Raw genomic sequence first — 21,367 nt, 5'->3', positions numbered from 1 at the left:
AGGTTCCTAACGTTTGAATTGGTTGCGTTGTGAATGTGGGTTGTCCCTTGCCAGAACTGCTAAGAGAAGTAGTTTTAACCCCCTCATAAATACTATTGCAAGACTTTTACTTTGATTAGACTTCTTCGAACTTGATGATGCCCACTGCCCATCCACAAGTAGGTCAGGATGGACCCATATGACATTGCCTTTCGGAGTAGCATAGGGGACCATACCCTTCCCCTTCTGACAATGAGGATCAAGATTCACAACCCTAGTCTCGGCTTGTGGGATCGGCTAAACACTGTTTTGAACAAAGAAATCCGTGAAATCTCTGAATCGCAAGGAGACCATGTTTGCAGACATCTTCTTTTGTTCGGATTAGAGGGTCATGACGCATGCATCCAACAAAACTTGGATTTTATCCTTCAGGATGTAACATGCTTTTATTGGGTGATGAACCATCATGTGGTACATGTAGTAATTAGGGTCATCTGTCATCAAAATCTTCTCAGATCACCTCGATTCTGGGAGCTTGATCTTCTTCATCTTGATTAAGGACTTGAGAATTGGGACAACTTGTTCATCTTTGAAGTCGTACTACTTCTGAAAGCGATTATCTGAAGAGTTACCTTTCTGCTTTGAGGATGCTTTAGGGGAGGACATAGTTTCCACTGCCAAAGTATCATTCCCCTTTGATTGTTTCTGAGAGGTGAAGTTGTCTTGATTACCCCCTCTTCTAGGGCGAGAATCGCTCGGCTCTTCAGCATTCATCCTTTTGAGCATGTTCTTGACTTATTCTCCCTACCAAATCAAGTCTTTTCATGAACTTGCTTCGACGATGCCCATTTTTGATAGTATATTGACGGAGAGATTGTTCTGGCCCATCACCACGAGAGTGGCCTCAGAGACTTGATCTCGAGAATGTAGCGAACGATTCTTGAATCTTTTGACAAAGTCACTGACAAACTCTGACTTCTTCTATTTTTTAGCTAGCAGTGTGACCATAGACACTTTTGTGTCATCATCAAAGAATCTTGCCATGAAGAGCTTTTTCATGTCCTTCCAGCATTTGATGGACCCAGGCTCCAATATGTGGACCATTCAAAGGTAACCCCCTTGAGGGTGCTAATGAACAATCGAGTTATAATGGGATTATTTCCCGTTATGTGCTCAGTTTGCACCTAAAAGTAGTAGATATGTTGGGTAGGAGATCCCTTTCCATCGAACTGTAGAAGGTTGAGTGGCTTGAAATTTGGAAGGTAGGGGATAGCATCCCATTCACTGGGGTACGATCTAGTTACCCCTAATTCCTTGAACTTTCCCTGATGCTTCAAAGCAACAAGTTGGTTCTAAAAATCGTCCAGCTTCTGGTCTCGCTCTTTTTGACAAGGATTGGATTCAGCTTCTGATGATTCAGAATAGATTTTGAAAATTTCTTCTTCATCATCCTCTGCATTGGCACCATCTTGGTTTTGATGGCTAGATTCCCCAGCACCGGGTGAAGGTCGCTGGTGTCTCGATCCTAATGCTTCACCGACAGTTTTCTTCTTCTTCTTCTCTTTGTCTTGGTGAGCTTGTATATCGTCTCTTTCATGAGCTTGATAATCTTCTTACGTTGGAGAAGAATAACTTGTTGTTCTTCTAGCCTTTTTGCCAAGTCTTCTAGACCTCCGGCCATTTGAGCATTTGCATGTTCACTTCGATCAGTGCTAGATGCTTAGGAGGTGTTAATAGCTAAGTTGTTAGGCTCCTCATCGGTATCATCTGCTAGATGTTGGTAATCCATTGGAGTTACCGAGCTAGTACGTGTACGGGTTGTTAGTTCTCTTGTTTTGATGATGATTTACAAATATCATTATTGGTGCTAATTGCTTGATTGAGTAATATTGTGTAGATTATATTTTCCCAAGCAAGATAATGCTAACAATTGGAAGATTGGACAGAATATGAGCTACAACGATGATATCTAAGAAGGTGGAGGCAAGTTGATAAAGAAAAGCTTTCAAGAACAATATATACAAAAGAAGCTTCATCATAATTTGAGGAAATATTAAGCCCAAAAGAATTGTATTCATATGTGTGAAATATTTATAATTTATTTCTCTCTAGAGCTTAATCTAGACAAGTTATCAAGTAGATAACATTTAAAACAATTGGGGTTCACACATACACATACTTATAAAAACAAGTTTTAACCATTTTTGAAAAATGAGTAGTTTTTACAATTGGAAATTTTTTTTTTTAAATTTCTTTTCTAACATGTTTATATTTAAATTTATAAAAATTTCTCAAAGTTTTATATTTTTTGGATTTTATTTGTTATTTTTAAGGGCACTTTAAAACTCATTTTTTATAATTGAACAGTGCATGTGTATGTTTATCAGTCGACTCATAACTGTTATCAGTCGATCGATGAAATGCACTGGAAAGAGTAGAAGTTTCTACTTAATCGACTGATGCAGGTTATCAGTCGATTGATGAGTTTATTAGTCGATTGATAACAGATGAGCAGCCTGTAACAGTCAGCTCATCAGTCGACTAATGAACAGTACCAGTCGACTGATGGCACTGTTAATGGCTAGTTTTTGTTTGAGATAAAAATCTGAGATTTGGTAATTTTTTGGGATTTGGGCTATTGTTTGGGGCTTCTATATATACCCCTTGACCCTCTTCACTTCAGTAACTACTACAAGCAAAGAAAAATCCCTAAGTTTTGCTTCTAAATGTTCTTGAGCTCAATCTTTTAAATATTCATTCTCAATTATTTCAAAGCTTTCGGTTTCTCAATTCCACATCTCGCAAACCCCTAACCTTGAGTGTTTATCTCTTGAGCCTTATAATAGGATTGTTGTGAGAGTTTTTTTTTTAATTCATCTTGCGATTGTGTGGTGAGATTGATCTCGAGAATATTATTGTGAGGGTTGTAATATCTCGTGGGGAGATCATTGTGAAGAAGTTACGGCTTTCAAACCGGGTGTGATAGTTGTTGGCCTTCTTGTTTTGAAGATGTTTAACAAACAATTTACTTCTAATGTTGTTTGTCTAGTGTTTATGTTTTCATATTTATTCTAGGCAAACAACGAGTTAGAGGATGGAAGGAATAGAGCTTCAACGATCATATCCAAAGGAGGTTGGCGGAATGTCGGTGAAGCCCTTGCAATTCAAAGTTAAAGATCAAGTTCAAGCTTCATCCGCAACGTGTACCAAGTTAAGCTACAATGAAGATCAAGATCATTGCTTTGGTAACTTTAGTTTAGGTGTTATATTATGTGTGTTAAGTACGTTAAGCTCAATATCATATACACACACATTTATTGGTTTCCTTATATATATATGTAGTCACATATATATACAACACAAGTTTTGGTTTTCATGTTTATAAATATGAGATTACATATTTCATATTTATTATTGTGATTTGGTTTATCTACTTAGATATGAAACAAATATATTTTCATATACATACTCATAGGTTTCATTTTCTATTGTATTTGTGAAAATACTATATTCTTAGTTTATAGACTTCAATATCAGTTTATACATGTTTTACTAAGTCTACAAAAACATTTCACAAAGTTTCAAAAGTTGGTTTATGTCAAAACATCAAAATTCAAGTATCTCATGGTCGACCGAGAGCTCAAAATTTCCATCGGTCGACCGCACCGGTCGACCGACGAAGTTCTGCTTGTATTCTCAGTTTTAGATCTGGTTCGCGGTCGACCGCCGCTCTGTCAGTTCTGTTTCCAACGGCTATTTTTGTTACCGTTGCTGGGTCTGTTTTTGTCATTTGGTTTGGGGTTTTTGGCTGAGGTTCTTGGAGGCTATAAATACCCCATTGATCTCAGTTCTTAATTAACCTAAGAGAGAATGTTTTAACTGTTTTAAAAAGAGTTTAAGTTTGTTTAGTTTGTTTTTGGGGTTTGCTATTACAAAGAGGAGTTTGCATCATCTGTTGAGGAATTCATCTTCAATATCCTTTCATCCTCTCTTTGTGATTATAGAGAAGTTTCCTTAACCCTATTTCCTAGCATTTCTACTATTGTATTTCATATCAATCTTATTGCTAGTTCTTATTGAGTTAAGTTTTTATCTCATTGTTACACACACCCACTTGAGCTTATTGCATTTGCATACATAGTATATTAGGGTTGTGAGAGATTGTAAGGTTTTCGGTGAGCTAGAAACCGAGTGTGTTGTGAAGTTTTTGGTGAACTAGAAAACCGAGTGTAAGGAGTGATGTTGATCGGTGAGCATTGAAAACCGACACTGTGAGGTGTAAACGTTATTCGGGTGAACGTAGAAAACCCGATTGTGATAGTGGATTTCTCCCCGAGAGTGGGGAGCGGAGACGTAGGACGGAAGGTCCGAACTCCGTGATCATATCTTGTGTTTGAGTGTGCTTTGCATTTATTTATACTTGTGTTTATATTTTTTGTCGCCATTGTCATTAGCTCATTATTTATATGATCCACTATCTAATTCATATTGTTTACCCTTGTGTTAGCTTTCATATCCTTGCATATATCATATTGTATATCTCTTTGGTAGGATATATCATCTTGTGTTAGTTTATATATATCCTTGCATATATATATTTTATCATATAGGATATATCTCTTTGTTCATATTGCTTATCCTAGTTTATATAGTTGTTATATTTCATACTTGCTAGGATAACTTGTTAATTAATTTTAATTGGCATATAATCAGATTAGATTAGCATAAGACCCTAATCACCCCCCTCTAGGGTCTAACAAATTGGTATCAGAGCTTGGTGCTCTTTGATTTAAGGTCTAATCGCCTGGAGTTAAAGATCCAAGTTATCTTTTTATGCTAATCTTGTTTTGATTGCATTTGTATCTTGCTTGCATATTTTTTAAAAATTATGGATATGAATGATGCATCTTGTTTACTATGATTCTAGTATTGCTCCTAAATTTAATGTTTTCCCTTATGCTCAATGGTGTTTTAGATTCAAATTATTTGTTCAATCTAAAAATATCGATTTATGGGAAATCATTGATTGTGCTTATATTGTGCCCACGTTGGAGAAATCCAAGTAGAGCAAACATGATAAAAATATGTTTATTATGAACAAGCTTATGTTAGAATTTTTATTAAATGCATTTGATTCATTTATGTCTAACAAGCTTGATTCTTTTGATAGCGCTTATACATTATGGAAATTCATAGAAGCGCATCAAGGAGACTTGGAGGCGATCCGACAAGCTTTAGAGGATCCCGCTTCAAGTTCATAGAGAACATACAAAATGATACTGCTTCCTTTATAAATGACTATTTATGCTCTACTTCTAAAAATACATATGTGCCTAAAAATGAAGATTTGAATCTTATGAATAAAAGCATTTCATCTTTAGATTCAACTTTAAAAACATGCATTAATAATCATAAGAGGCTTATGGATATGTGTGCCAAGGCTAAGTCATCATATACTCATCATGCACACATATATAGCAAAGTTTAGGCTTATGGATATGTGTGCCAAGTCTAAGTCATCATATACTCATCATGCACACATATATAGCAAAGTTTATAAGTGCTCTATTTATGGCCGAAAAGGTCATTTAGCTAAATTTTGCTATGATGCACACAAACATAAGAATTTTAATGCTCCTTGTGCATCTCATGTAGCTTCTTCATCACATGTACACACACATGCACCCATTGTTCATCATAAGCATGCTCATATGTGTAGATGTGATCATTGTGGTCGTTTTGGTCATTTGGCCAAATATTATTTTGATTTGAAAAGAAAATCTCATTTGACAAATGTTTTCAATAGACCACATGTTTTTAAATGTGATGTTTGTGGTAGATATGGCCACTTAGGAAAGTTTTATTTTGATAATGTTTCACATTTGCAAAATAATCTTAAAGGATCATCTATGGTTGCAAATGTTTCCCGTGCACGAGCTAATGGTCCACAAAAACAAATGGATCTCTTTCATTGCACATATTGCAACCGGAAGGGTCATTTGAGCGATTATTGCTTTGACCGTATTAGTGCACTACATGCGCCTAAGAGGGTTCATAACCCTAGGGCTTTGAGCTTAAATGATAGGGGTCATGTCCCTAAATCTTTTGGTACCAAGAGTTCTTGGGTACCAAAACAATTTTAAATTTTAAACCAAGAATTTTAATGTTTTTATCTTTCTTTTTCTTGGTTTTGAAAATTATGCTTTAAAATCTTTTGGTTATGAAAACAATTTTTCTTGTATCAAATCTTTTGTTTTCATGATTATTATTTTTGCTTTGATGAGAGGACTATGTTTATATAACCCTCTGGAGTTATTGGGTGTTTATTCCCAAACATTGTTTACCGGGTGCTAAAAATGTTTATATGGGTTATTATTAGCTCAAGAGCTAGATATGGTTGCCTCTCTTGATTTTTTTAAATCAATGATGATTTGGTTTTATGTTCTTATGATTTATGATTTCATTGGTTGAATTGTTTTCATTTGAAAACCTTTTACATGATATTCATGTTCCTTTTCTTTTGATTTCATAAATCTATTTTTGATCTTTATGTTTTTGTTAATGAGACACTATTTTTATATTGACATATTTATATGTGTTCTCGTTATCTTTTTGTATGTGAGTGATATTTAGCATATTCATGTATGCTTGCTCACATGTTTTGCCTTGATCTTTATTGCATATATTCTATATGGCATTTTGATAGGGGGAGAATTCCCTATAATTGTTTTATACTCACCCATGCTTATTTGTAGGGGAGCTTTCGCTCTCTTAATTCTTTTGTCCCCTTTTTGATGTTGTCAAAGGGGGAGAAATATTATGAGTATATCTTTTCTTGCTTATATGCATGATATATTATACTTTGTATATTCATTTCCTTTCATGCATATATCCTTTTTGTAAATTGTTTGTCATCATCAAAAAGGGGGAGATTGTTGGCCTTCTTGTTTTGATGATGTTTAACAAATAATTTACTTCTAATATTGTTTGTCTAGTGTTTGTGTTTTCGTATTTGTTCTAGGCAAACAACGAGTTGGAGGATAGATGGAATAGAGTTTCAACGATCATATCCAAAGGAGGTTGGCGGAATGTCGGTGAAGCCCTTGCAATTCAAAGTTAAAGATTAAGTTCAAGCTTCATCCGCAACGCGTACAAAGTTGAGTTACAATGAAGATCAAGATCATTGCTTGGGTAACTTTAGTTTAGGTGTTATATTATGTGTGTTAAGTACGTTAAACTCAATATCATATACACACAAATTTATTGGTTTCCTTGTATATATATGTAGTCACATATATATACAACACAAGTTTTGGTTTTCATGTTTATAAATATGAGATTACATATTTCATATTTATTATTGTGATTTGGTTTATCTACTTAGATATAAAACAAATATATTTTCATATACATACTCCTATGTTTCATTCTCTAATGTATTTGTGAAAATATCATATTCTTAGTTTTTGGACTTAACAATAATCATATACATATTTTATTAAGTTTACATAATCATTGTGTAAAGTTTCAAAAGTTGGTTTAGGTCAAAACATCAAACTCATATGTTTACATTTTCATGTTTTGGACTATTTTATAAAATGATGATATTTTTCATTTGGGAAGTCTTTTTTGGAAACCAGTCATTGTAGCATGTTTATTATCATGTCTACAATCATTCTCCAAAGTTTTATATTTTTTGGAATTTATTTGATATTTTTAAACAGTGTTTAAAAATCAGAAAAACAGCTTTCAGAACTAGTTTTCTGTAGTATCAGTTATCGGTCGACCGCACCGGTCGACCGCTCATATTTTCAGTCGGCAGTGGGCAGTAGAGAGTTTGTCGGTCGACCGGTACGGTCGACCGAGAGCTCGAAATTTCCATCGGTCGACCGCACCGGTCGACCAACGAAGTTCTGCTTGTATTCTCAGTTTCAGATCTGGATCGCGGTCGACCACGAATTTTTTCGGTCGACCGCCGTTCTGTCAGTTCTGTTTCTAACGGCTATTTTTGTTACCATTGCTGGGGCTGTTTTTGACATTTGATTTGGGGTTTTTGGCTGAGGTTCTTGGAGGCTATAAATACCCCATTGATCTCAGTTCTCAATTAACTTAAGAGAGAATGTTTTAACAGTTTTAAAAAGAGTTTAAGTTTGTTTAGTTTATTTTTGGGGTTTGCTGTTACAAAGAGGAGTTTGCATCATCTGTTGAGGAATTCATCTTCAATATCCTTTCATCCTCTTTTGTGATTATAGAGAAGTTTCCTTAACTCTATTTCCTAGCATTTCTACTATTGTATTTCATATCAATCTTATTGCTAGTTTGCTAGTTCTTATTGAGTTAAGTTTTTATCTCATTGTTACACACACCCACTTGAGCTTATTGTATTTGCATACATAGTATATTAGGGTTGTGAGAGATTGTAAGGTTTTTGGTGAGCTAGAAACCGAGTGTGTTGTGAAGTTTTCGGTGAACTAGAAAACCGAGTGTGAGGAATGACGTTGATCGGTGAGCGTTGAAAACCGACACTGTGTGGTGTAAACGTTATTCGGATGAACGTAGAAAACCCGGTTGTGATAGTGGATTTCTCCCCGGGAGTGGGGAGCGGAGACGTAGGACGAAAGGTCTGAACTCCGTGATCATATCTTGTGTTTACCCTTGTGTTAGCTTTCATATCCTTGCATATATCATATTGTATATCTCTTTGGTAGGATATATCATCTTGTGTTAGTTTATATATATCCTTGCATATATATATTTCATCATATAGGATATATCTCTTTGTTCATATTGCTTATCCTAGCTTATATAGTTGTTATATTTCATACTTACTAGGATAACTTGTTAATTAATTTTAATTAGCATATAATCGGATTAGATTAGCATAAGACCCTAATCACCCCCCTCTAGGGTCTAACAATAGTGTTGTTACCATCAGGAGAGGTACCCAAGTAATTTTCATACTCCGTGATCATATCTTGTGTTTACCCTTGTGTTAGCTTTCATATCCTTGCATATATCATATTGTATATCTCTTTGGTAGGATATATCATCTTGTGTTAGTTTATATATATCCTTGCATATATATATTTCATCATATAGGATATATCTCTTTGTTCATATTGCTTATCCTAGCTTATATAGTTGTTATATTTCATACTTACTAGGATAACTTGTTAATTAATTTTAATTGGCATATAATCGGATTAGATTAGCATAAGACCCTAATCACCCCCCTCTAGGGTCTAACAATAGTGTTGTTACCATCCAGGAAAAATACTAAAATTCTTGGTTTAAAATCAAGTTTGTTTTGGTACCCAAGTAATTTTGGTACCAAAAGGTTTAGGGACATGACCCCTATCATTGAAGCTCAAAGTCCTAGGGTTATGAACCCTCTTGGACATATATGGTGCACGGGATCGGTCATAGCAATAATTACTCAAATGACCCTTCCGATTGCAATATGTACAATGGAAAGGAAGCATTTGCTTATGTTGACCATTAAAAGGTGCACGTGGAACATTTGCAAATAAAGATTGTCTTTTAGAATTATTTTGCAAATGAGAAACATCATAAAAACAAAACTTTCCTAAGTGGCCATATCTACCACAAACATCACATCTAAAAACATGTGGCCTACTAGAAGCATTTGGCAAATGAGATTTAATTTTTAAATCAAAACAATATTTGGCCAAATGACCAAGACGACCACAATGATCACATCTATACACATGAGCATGCTTATGATGAATAATGGGTGCATGTGTGTGTACATGTGATGAAGAAGCTACATGAGATGCACAAGAATGATTAATATTCTTATGTTTTTGTACATCATAACAAAACTTAGCTAACTTATGTTTTAGTGCATCATAACAAAACTTAGCTAAATGACATTGACGGCCGCAAATAGAACACTTATAAGTTTTGCTATACACGTGTGCATAATGAGTGGATGATTTTGATTTAGTCTTGGCACACATGTCCATAAGCTTCTTATGGTTATTAATGCATATTTTCAAAGTTGAATCTAAAGATAAAATACTATTTTTTATATGATTCAAATCTTTATTTTTAGGCACATATGCATTTTTAGAAGTAGAACATAGATAGTTATTTATAAAAGAAGTAGTATTATTTTGTATGTTCTTTACTTCTAATATGGCATTATCTTTTTCATGAGTTAAGCTAGAAATAGATGATGATAATTTCTCATTTTCCAATTTTAACATATCATTATTTTCTTTAAGAGCAATATTTTCTTGAGAAATGATATCAAAATTGGAAGCTAGCTTCTCATGATCGGATTTTAAACTAACATGCTTGCTTTGTAAATCAATAAAATCATTTTGCAACTTGTTAAAGGCATGTAATAATTTTTCACTAGCACAAGCAAGTTCATCATTAGGTAAATCATTAATAGATTTGAACTCGCAAACCTCACTAGGGCTATCGCCTAGTGGCCGTGTGCATGATGCTCCACATGAACTTGAAGCGGGATCCTCCAAAGCTTGTAAGATCGCCTCCAAGTCTCCTTGATGTGCTTCTATAAATATCCATAAGGTGTAAGCACTATCAAAATGAACAAACTTGTTAGACATAGATGAGTTAAAAGCATTTAACAAATATTCTAACAAAATGTTGTTCATAGTAAACATGCGATGATCATTTTTATTCCACTTGGATTTCTCCAAAATGGGCACAATATAAGCATCATCTATAATTTCCCATAAATCAAAATGTTTAGATCTAACAAATAGTTTAAATCTAACACACCATTGGGCATAGGGGAAATTGTCTAATCTAGGAGCAACACTAGAATCATAGCCTAAACAAGATGCATCATTCATATTCATAATTTGTAAAAATATGCAAGCAAGATGCAAAAGCAATCAAAACAAGATTAGCACAACAAGATAACTTGGATCTTTAACTCAAGGCGATTAGACCTTAAATCAAAGAGCACCAAGCTCTGATACCAATTGTTAGACCCTAGAGGGGGGAGGTGATTAGGGTCTTATGCTAATCTAATCCGATTTAAATGTCAATTAAAATATTAACAAGATTATTCTTGAAAGATAGATATACAGAGAGTTAAGTGCAAATATGCAATATACACAAGGTGATATATCCTAGCAAAGAGATATACTATAAAATATATGCAAAGATATATAAACAACACAAGGGTAAATAATCTAAACAAGATAGTGGATGAAATAAATGAGTAATGCACAATTGGCGATATAAGATAAATGCAAAAAAAAATACGCCAAAGACAAACTCAAACAAGCAATATGATCACGGAGTTCGGACCTTCCGTCCTACGTCTCCGCTCCCCACTCCCGGGGAGAAATCCACTATCAACCGGGTTTTCTACGTTCACCCGAATAACGTTTACACCTCACAGTATCGGTTTTCAACGCTCACCGATCAACGTCACTCCTCACAATCGGTTTTCTAGTTCACCGAAAACTTCACAACACACTCGGTTTCTAGCTCACCGAAAACCTCACTACACACTCGGTTTCTAGCTCACCGAAAACCTCACTACACACTCGGTTTCTAGCTCACCGAAAACCTCACTACACACTCGGTTTCTAGCTCACCGAAAACCTTACAACACTCACAATGTAACAAATATGAATTTGTTCTCTACAATAGATGAGAACACAATGAAAGCACAACTCAATGTTACAATCTCTCACCACCCAACTGTACTATGTATGTAAATACTAAAAGCTCAATATGGGTGTGTGTAACAATGAGTAACATGAAATCTAACTCAAATAGCAAACCAGCAATGATAAGAATATAAAAATCAATAATGAAATTGCTAGAGAAAGGAGTTAGAAAACTTCTCTAAGAACACAAAGGAGAGGATGAGGGGATTGAGAATGAATCCCTCAATCTGCAGTTAAAGTTTCCTCCTTTGTAAACAGAAACTCAAACTCAAACAAACAGTAAAACCCTAAACCCTTGCTTAAACTTTTCTTTTCTTTTAAAACATTTCTTAGTTAGCTTGAGAGTTGAAGACAATGGGGTATTTATACCCTCTCACAACTCAGCCAACAAACCAGAGCAAAAGACAAAACAGCCCCAAGGCAACGGTCAAAAAACTAGCCGTTGGAAGCATATTTTGACTTAAACAACATTTTGAAACCTTATGAAATGATTGTATAGACTTGATAAAAGATATAACATGTTGTTATGAAGTCTATAACCTAGAAATAAAATATTTTCATAAAATTGCATATTCTATGCAATATATTCAAAACACTAAATATGATTTCATTAAATATAAGCTTGTTAAAGATGAAATCATATATAGGCATATAAACATGAAAAAAAATAGTATTTTCCAATTATATTCATTTGTTTCATATATAAACTCAAAAATTATTAAACCAAAAACATACATGTATATATATAACTGTATATATACAAAACCAAAATCAAAGCGTGTATGTGTGTGTATGATTGAGCTTAAAGTACTAACACACATAATATAAGTTCCTAAACTAAATTACCCAAGCAATGATCTTGATCTTCAATAAGCTTGACTTGGTAATCTCGCAGATGAAGCTTTAACTTGGATCTTGAACTTTGAATAGCAAGGCTTCAACCCGACATTCCGCCAACCTCCTTTGGATATCATCGTTGAAGCGCAATTCATCCAACCTCCAACAACGTTGTTTGTCTACAATACATAAGAGTGTACAAACACTAGACAAACAACATTAGTAGTAAATTGTTTGTAAATCATCATCAAAACAAGAAGGCCAACAGGAGTTCGGTCCCCATGACCTACATCTCCGCTCCTCACCTCTTGGAGATCTCCACTATCACACTGGGTTTTCTACGCTTATCCGAAAAACGTTTACACCTCATAATACGGTTTTCTAGCTAACCAAAAACTTTACAATCCACACTCACAATGTAACTACACTAACTACCTCCTCAAGTGTTGGTCTATAGCTCGTATCTCCCTCAAGTGTTAGGAATTACAACCTACCTCTAGGCATTACCACCTACCCCACTCCTCTTGGGATGACCCCGTCTCTCACCACACGCTCCTCTTGGTGTACTAGTGTATTACAAAGTGATCCTCACAATTAAGCACAAATACAAAGTGTTTGTTCTCTACAATGGATGAGAACGAATTGTAAGCTCACTCTCTAAGTCACACAAACCCACAACCCAATTACACAATGTATGCAAATACAATAAGCTCAATGGTTGTGTGTGTACAAAGAGATAAAATAAATCAAAACTAAACTCAATATAATTCTAGCTTAATAATAATGATAATCAAATATATAAAAGAGCTAGAAATAGAGTTTAGAAAACTTCTCAATGGATCAAAAGATAGAGGGAGAATAGTTGGATGCTCAAACTCCAATAGATGATCTCCTTAAGCTCTTGTAGAATTGATTTCACAAACTCAAACCCTCAATTGCTTAAAAACTTCTAAACAAACTTAAATCATTGTTTAAAACTCTTTTAAACTTGTTTAAAATATTTTGTTAGTTGATCTGAAAGATGAGAGCAAGGGAGTATTTATAGGAACCCAAAACATCAGTAGAAACCCAAGCAAAATGACCAAAAAACCAAATCCCACAAAATCTAGAATGTGCAGAAATATAGCTGTTATTGATCGGCAATCGACCGCAGAGCCACTGGCGGTCGACCGTGGGAAAAACAAGCTGTTGGGATGGCAAACTAGAAAAGTCACGGTCGACCGTAAAGGCAAGTCCGGTCGACCGCGAACAACAAAAAAACAAAGCTGACTCTCTGTATTTTCTACGGTCGATCGCAGCGCCAAGGCTAGTTGACCACGATCTAAAAAAAAAGTAGTCTCTGAAAAAATTAGCGGTCGTCCGTTGCGCCAAGGTCGGTCGACCGCGAACTGATATTTCAGATATTTTAGGTTTGAAAATAGTTTTCTGATTTTAAAACCCTATTTAAAAATATCAAACAAATTCAAAAAAATGTAAAACTTTGGGAAGTGATTGTAGACATAATAATACACATGCTACAAAAACTTGTTTTCAAAAAGGACCTTCCAAATGAGAAATATCATTACTTTTCAAAATAGTCCAAAACATGAAAATATAAATATATGAATTTTAATATTTTGGCTAAACCATGTTTTGAAATATTACAAAATAATTTTGTAGACTTAATAAAAGATGTATATGATTATTGTTAAGTCCATAAACTAAGAAAACAATATTTTCTCAAAATTACATATTCTATGCAATAAATTCTAAAATACAATAGAATATAAAACAAATAAAAATGTGAATAATTTTTTTTGTTGTTTCATATCTATGTAGTTAAACCAAAACACAATAGTAAATATGAAATATGTAATTTCATATTTATAAACATAAGAACCCAAAAAACATGTATGTATATATATAACTCTATATATACATAGAATCTAATAAAATGTGTGTGTATATATGATTGAGCTTAAAGTATCAACATACATAACATAACACGTAAACTAAATATTACCCAAGCTTGATTGATATTCGATGTAGCTCAACTTGGTACACTTGCGGATGAAGCTAGAACTTGAATCTTCAATTTGAATTGCATAGATTTCACTCCACAATTCCGCCAACCTCCATTAGATATGATCGTTGAAGCACAATTCCATCCATCCTCCAATATATTATTTGTCTACAATAAATAGATAAACACAAACACTAGATAAATAATATTAGTCGTAAATTGTTTGTTAAACATCATCAAAACAAGAAGGCCAACATATGAATTATTTAAAATGCTTCCTAATGAATCAATTGATGATATGTTTTGTTGTTTCACTAATATTATAAATCATTTGCATGGCATTGACAAGGTGTTGGAGAATCAAGAAAAGAACTACAAGATTCTTCGTTCTCTCACACCAGTATAGGAGCCAAAGGGAACCGCTATTGAGGAGGAAAATAATATTAGTGAGCTCACCTCAGATGGCCTCTTTAGCAAGCTCAAGGTCCATGAGAAGAAGATTAAAGAGAATGAGGAAGAACCCAAACGAACGAATGAAAAGCATCCACAAAAGATGAAAACTATTGCTCTTAAAGGAGCAATTGATGATAGTTCTGCCTCTGCGAATAGTAAAACAGATGTTTCTAGAGAAGTGGCTATCATGCCCCGGGCTCGCAGGCTAAATCGACTAGCCGATGTTTTACTTGAGTTTTTAGCTTTCACTATATAAACACCTCAGTTTTACACTCTCCTACTGATGTGAGACTAAATTAGTAGGATGTCACATTTACCCCACCTTTTAAAGGTGGCGTCCTCGTCACAGCATGACAATTAGCACATCTCAGTATCACCGCTAGGTGATATGGACTCTGGAGGTGGCTCCAACGTGCTTTAGATGTGTCTCTCACCGCATCTACATGGTATAACACTTAGCCCCGCATAGTACTATGCTCCACACTTCCGACTGGTAACTGCTCTGATACCATTTGTCACGCCCCAGGCTCGTAGCCCCGTTAGAGCGTGCAAGCCGTAGGACCCATCGAGTGTAACACACTGTTTGGCTCGAACCACTGTCAAAATCGACTAGCCGATGTTTCACTTGAGTTTTTAACTTTCATTATATAAACACCTCAATTTTCCACTCTCCCACCGATGTGGGACTAAATTAGTGGGATGTCACAGTGGCTCACCTCTCTAGAAGAGTATCAAGATTGATTAAATTTAGTAAAAATTTTAAAAATCACTCTAACAAGTTTCCCTCTCGTGTAAGTAAATATTTTGAATGCAATGAACCTGAACATTTGGCAAAGGATTGTCCTAAGCTAAAAGAGAAGTACATGAAGTACAAGAAGAAGGCAATATATGCGAGATGGGATGAATCTGAACCAAGTGATTCAGATAGTGATGATGAAGGTGCCAAGATTACACTTCATGATCCAAATGTGTACTTCATGGTTCATGAAGATGAGGTACTATCCGAAGATGAATCATTTTTTATGCAATGTGAGTTAGGCGCCGCTCTAGAAGAATTAAACTTTGAATTTGACAATTTTAAAAAGGAACATTCTTCTTTTAAAAAGTTACATAATTCAAGTGATTCTAAATTTGAATAACTACAATCCTCTTTAAATGATGCCATCATTTTAAAAGAAAAGATAATTGGAGATCTTGAGCTTGAAAACAAACAATTAAGGTTTCACATTGAAAAATTAAAAATTAAAAATTAAAAATAAAATGTTAAGAACAAATCATGCTTCTACTAGTCATAATCAATATCATTTTAGAAGAATAAGGCATCATAGATCTCATGTGTCCACCTTCAAGAAAGATTTTATTTACACATATTGCATAAAATATGGTCATACTTCCATACATTGTAGGTTTAGAGATAATGTTTATTATTATGGGTTGATGTGGGTACCTAAGGGTACTAGGAATACTAACTTCCAAGGACCTAATGTTTGGGTACCTAAAGGTTCTATAACTTGTTTACATGTAGGAAACGTCTCGCACAAGACGTAGAGAGTTGTGGTACCTTGATAGTGGTTGCTGTCATCACTTAACGGACAATAAGGACTTATTTGTAACCCTATCAAGAATAGAAGAGGGTAATGTCTCATTTGGTGGCGGTGAGATAGGTAAAATTATAGCTATTGATAATATTGGTAAGATACATTCTCCCATAATTGAGGATGTTTATTTGGTAGGAGGACTTAATCATAATCTTTTAAGTATTAGTCAACTTAGTGACAAAGGATATGATGTTATTTTTAAACCGGATAAGTGTATTATGAGTCTAAAAGATAAAGTTATTTTTATTGCCCTTAGAAAGTCTAATGTATATATTTTTGAGATAAATGAGATTTTAGATCAAGATGTAAAGTGTCTTGCCACGACGGATGAAGATCCTTGGATTTGGCACCAAAGACTTGGACATGCTCACATGAGATTAATCAAGTCTAACATACATTAAAGATTCACAATGTGTGGAATGTGCCAAAGGTAAACAAATCAAAAACTCTTTTAAATCCATAAATAAGGTATCCACCACTACACCTTTACAATTGCTTCATCTTGATTTATTTGGTCCTATGTGTGTTGCCTCATTATAAGAAAACATTATGTATTAGTTATTGTTGATGACTTTTCACGTTTTACATGGGTTATATTTCTAGCAAATAAAGATGAATATTTTGAAGAATTTTCTCATTCTGTAAAAAGAGTTGAAAATGAAAAGGAATTGAAAGTTGTAAAAATTAGAAGTGATCATGATGGTGAATTTTAAAATAAATATTTTAGTGATTTTTGTGACCATCATGGTATAACACATATATTTTCCGCTCCAAGAACACCACAACAACATGGTGTTGTTAAATAGAAAAACCGAACCATATAAGAGATGACATGTACTATGATTAATGCTTTTGATTTGCCAAAATATTTTTGGGCAGAAGCCGTCAACACGGCTTGCTATATTTTAAATCGTGTTTTAATTAGACATATTCTCAAGAAAACACCTTATGAACTCCATTTTGACTAAACACCTAATATTAGTTATTTTTGAATTTTTGGTTGTAAATGTTTTATTTTGAACACTAAAGATAACCATGATAAGTTTTATCCAAAGATTGATATTGGTGTATTTTTGGGATATGCATCAAGGAGTAAGGCTTATAGAGTTTTAACAAACGAACACTCGTTATTGAAGAATCTATAAATATTACTTTTGATGAAACTAGTGATAGTTTGCTAGATGGTGTACCTAGGGATGATAATGATATTAAGGGAGGATTGGAACTCATGCAAATAAATGGCAAACCCTCAACGGATGCACCCAAAGATGGGGAAGGGAACTTTGAACAAAATCAAGAGGAACTCCCAAAGGCATGGAGATTTGCACCGGATCATCCCAAGAAGCAAATTATAGAGAGCCCATCAAAAGGAGTTTTAACTCGCTCAAAAGCTATGAGCGAGTGTGGTAATGTAGCTTTCTTATTCCAAATTGAACCTAAACGTGTTGTTGATGCTTTTAATGATGAATTTTGGGTCTTAGCTATGCATGATGAATTGAACAATTTTAAAAAAATAATGTTTGGAAACTTATTCCTAGACCTAAAGATTTTCATATTATTGGAACAAAATAGGTTTTTAGAAATAAACTTGATGAATTTAGTATAATGACTAGAAATAAAGCTTGTTTAGTTGCCCAAGGATACAATCAAGAGGAGGGCATAGATTATGATAAAACTTTTACACCAGTTGCAAGATTGGACTCAATTAGAATGTTTTTAGCCTTTGCTAGTTTTAAATTTTTAAATTATTTTAAATGGATGTTAAAAGTGCTTTCTTAAATAGTTTTATAGAATAAGAGATGTATGTTGAGCAACCCCCCGACTGTGTTGATCCACTATTTCCAAATTATGTTTACCGGCTACAAAAAGCCTTATATGAGTTAAAACAAGCACCTAGAGCTTGGTATGCTCCCCTTTCAATTTTTTTATTGATAATGGTTTTTCAAAAGAAAAAATTGATAATACTCTATTTGTTAGAAAAGAAAAAATAATTTTATTTTGGTTCAAATTTATGTTGATGATATTATTTTTAGTGCCACTAATAAATCATTGTACAAGGAATTTTCTAAAGTGATGCAAGAACAATTTGAAATGAGCATGATGGGAGAGCTTACATTTTTTCTAGGTCTCCAAGTCAAACAATTCAATGATGGGATTTTCGTGTCACAAAGCAAATATGCATGAGAGTTGGTCAAAAAATTCGGAATGGAGAATTCTAAATATGTGCCAACCCTATGAGCACCACCATCAAGTTGGACTCGGATGAGAGTGGTAAGAAGGTAGACGAAAAGCTTTATCAAGGTATGATAGGTAGTTTACTTTATCTTACCGCCAATAGACCAGATATTATGTTTAGTGTTTGTGCATGTAGACGTTTTCAAGCTTCTCCTAGAAAATCTCATCTCTTTACAATTAAAAGAATTATTAAATATATAAATGGCACTATAAAACTTGGTTTATTTTATCCTAAGAATACTTCTTTTGATCTTTATGGTTATCGTGATGCTGACTTTGCCGGATGTAAGGTAGACCGCAAGAGTACGAATGGAACATGCTAATTTTTGGGTAACTCACTTGTTTTTTGGTCATCCAAGAAATAAAATTGTGTTGTCTTGTCCACCACGGAAGTGGACTACATTACCGCCGGCTCGTGTTGTGCACAACATTTTTGGATAAAATAAAATTTTAGTTGATTTTGATTTATATTTTCATGACACGAAAATATTATGTGATAACACTAGTGCTTTTAATATTTAAAAAAAACTCTATTTTGCATTCTAGAACCAAGATGTATGACATCACTTCTTACATGACCATGTAGAAAGGAAAGATGTTTCTCTTATTTACATTGACACAAAATCATAATTAACGGACATCTTTACCAAACCCCTTAGTGAAAAAGATTTTTATCGTATAAGAAATGAATTAGGCATGTGCATTCTTTGAATATTTGTTTTGATGCATTTTGCTTGCTATTGGTTTTAAGCTATCAATTTCATATCTACATGTTTTTATGATGATCTACATTGTCAAAACATGTTTAAGCACACAAGGATACTTAGAAGAGTGGTTGGGAGAGACCGGAGTCAAGTCCAAGAGGAGTGGGTTGGTAGTAATGTCTAGAGAGAGATTGTAAATCAAAACAATTGAGGAATGTGACACGGGTGGGCCTATAGTTAGAGGAGTATCTTATGGGTTTTAACATATGTATATTATCTTATTTACTCCATTTTGATGTTGAAAAAGGGGAAGAGAAATCTGCTAATTTGTGCACATAGATAGGAGGAGAGTCTAATAGATAGGGGGAGCAATTATCTATAAGCTAAAATTTTATTTTATTCATGCTCTTGAATAATTATGGTTTATCATCATAAAAACGAGGGATTGTTAGTTCTCTTGTTTTGATGATGGTTTACAAAAATCATTATTTGTGTTAATTGCTTAATTGAGTAATATTATACAGATTGTATTTTTTTTCAAGAAAGATAGTGCCAAAATTGGAGGATTTGACAGAATATGAGCTACAACGATGATATCCAAGGAGGTGGAGGCAAGTTGATGAAGAAAAGCTTTTAAGAACAACATATACAAAAGAAGCATCATCAACATTTGAGCAAATATCAAGTCCAAAAGAATTATATTCATATATGTGAGATATTTACATTTTTATCTCTCTCTAGAGCTTAATGTAGACAAGTTATGAAGTAGATAACATTTAAAGTGATTCGGGTTCACACATATACATACTTATAAAAAAAAGTTTTTAACCATTTTTGAAAAATGAGTAGTTTTTGCAATTGGGAAATGATTTTTCAAAAAAAAATTCTAACATGTTTATATTTATATTTATAAAAATTTCCTAAAGTTTCATATTTTTTTGGATTTTATTTGCTATTTTTAAAGGCACTTCAAAACTCATTTTTCATAACTCAACAATGTATGTGCATGTTTATCAGTCAACTCATTTCTGTTATCATTCGACCGATGAAATACACTAGAAAGAGCAGAAATTTCTTCTCAGTCGACTGATGAACCAACACTCAACTGATGCAGGTTATCAGTCAACTGATCAGTTCATCAGTCGACCGATAACAGATGAGCAGCCGGTAACGATCAACTCATCAGTCGACTGATTAATAGTACCAGTCGACTGATGGCACTGTTAACGACTTGTTATTATTTGAGCTGAAAATTCAGGATTTAGTGATTTGTTTGGGATTTGGACTATTGTTTGGAGCTTCTATATATACCATTAACCCTCTTCACTTCAGTAACTACTGCAAGCAAAGAAAAATCCCTAAGTTTTGTTTTTAAGTGTTCTTGAGCTCAAACTTTCAAATCTTCATTCTCAATTATTTCAAAGTTTTCGATTTCTCAACTCCACATCTCACAAACCCCTAGATTGAGTGTTTATCTCTTGATCCTTGTCATAGGATTGTTGTAAGAGATTTTCTTTTAATTCATCTTGTGATTGTGTTGTGAGATTGATCTCGAGGAGATCATTGTGAGGGTTGTAAGATCTCGTGAGGAGATCGTTGTAAAGAAATTACGGCTTCCAAACCAGATGTGATAGTGTTGCTACCATCGGGAGAGGTGGTCGGGGACGTAGGTCGGAGGACCGAATCTCGTGAACATATCGCTGTGTCATCTTGGATAACTATTCTCTAACTTTCCTCCTTATTTATTGCCATAGCATTTAATATGTGTCTTGTGTTGTATTGAATTTCATTTATTGTACATTTATTATTTTATTAACTTATTCACCCCCGTCTAGGGTAATTTCATGGGTGTACTAAAAGATGATGTCTCGCTTAGTGACC

This window comes from Asparagus officinalis, chromosome 2, assembly GCF_001876935.1.
Source record: "Asparagus officinalis chromosome 2, Aspof.V1, whole genome shotgun sequence".
Lineage (NCBI taxonomy): Eukaryota > Viridiplantae > Streptophyta > Magnoliopsida > Asparagales > Asparagaceae > Asparagus > Asparagus officinalis.
This window is presented reverse-complemented; position numbering follows the sequence as displayed.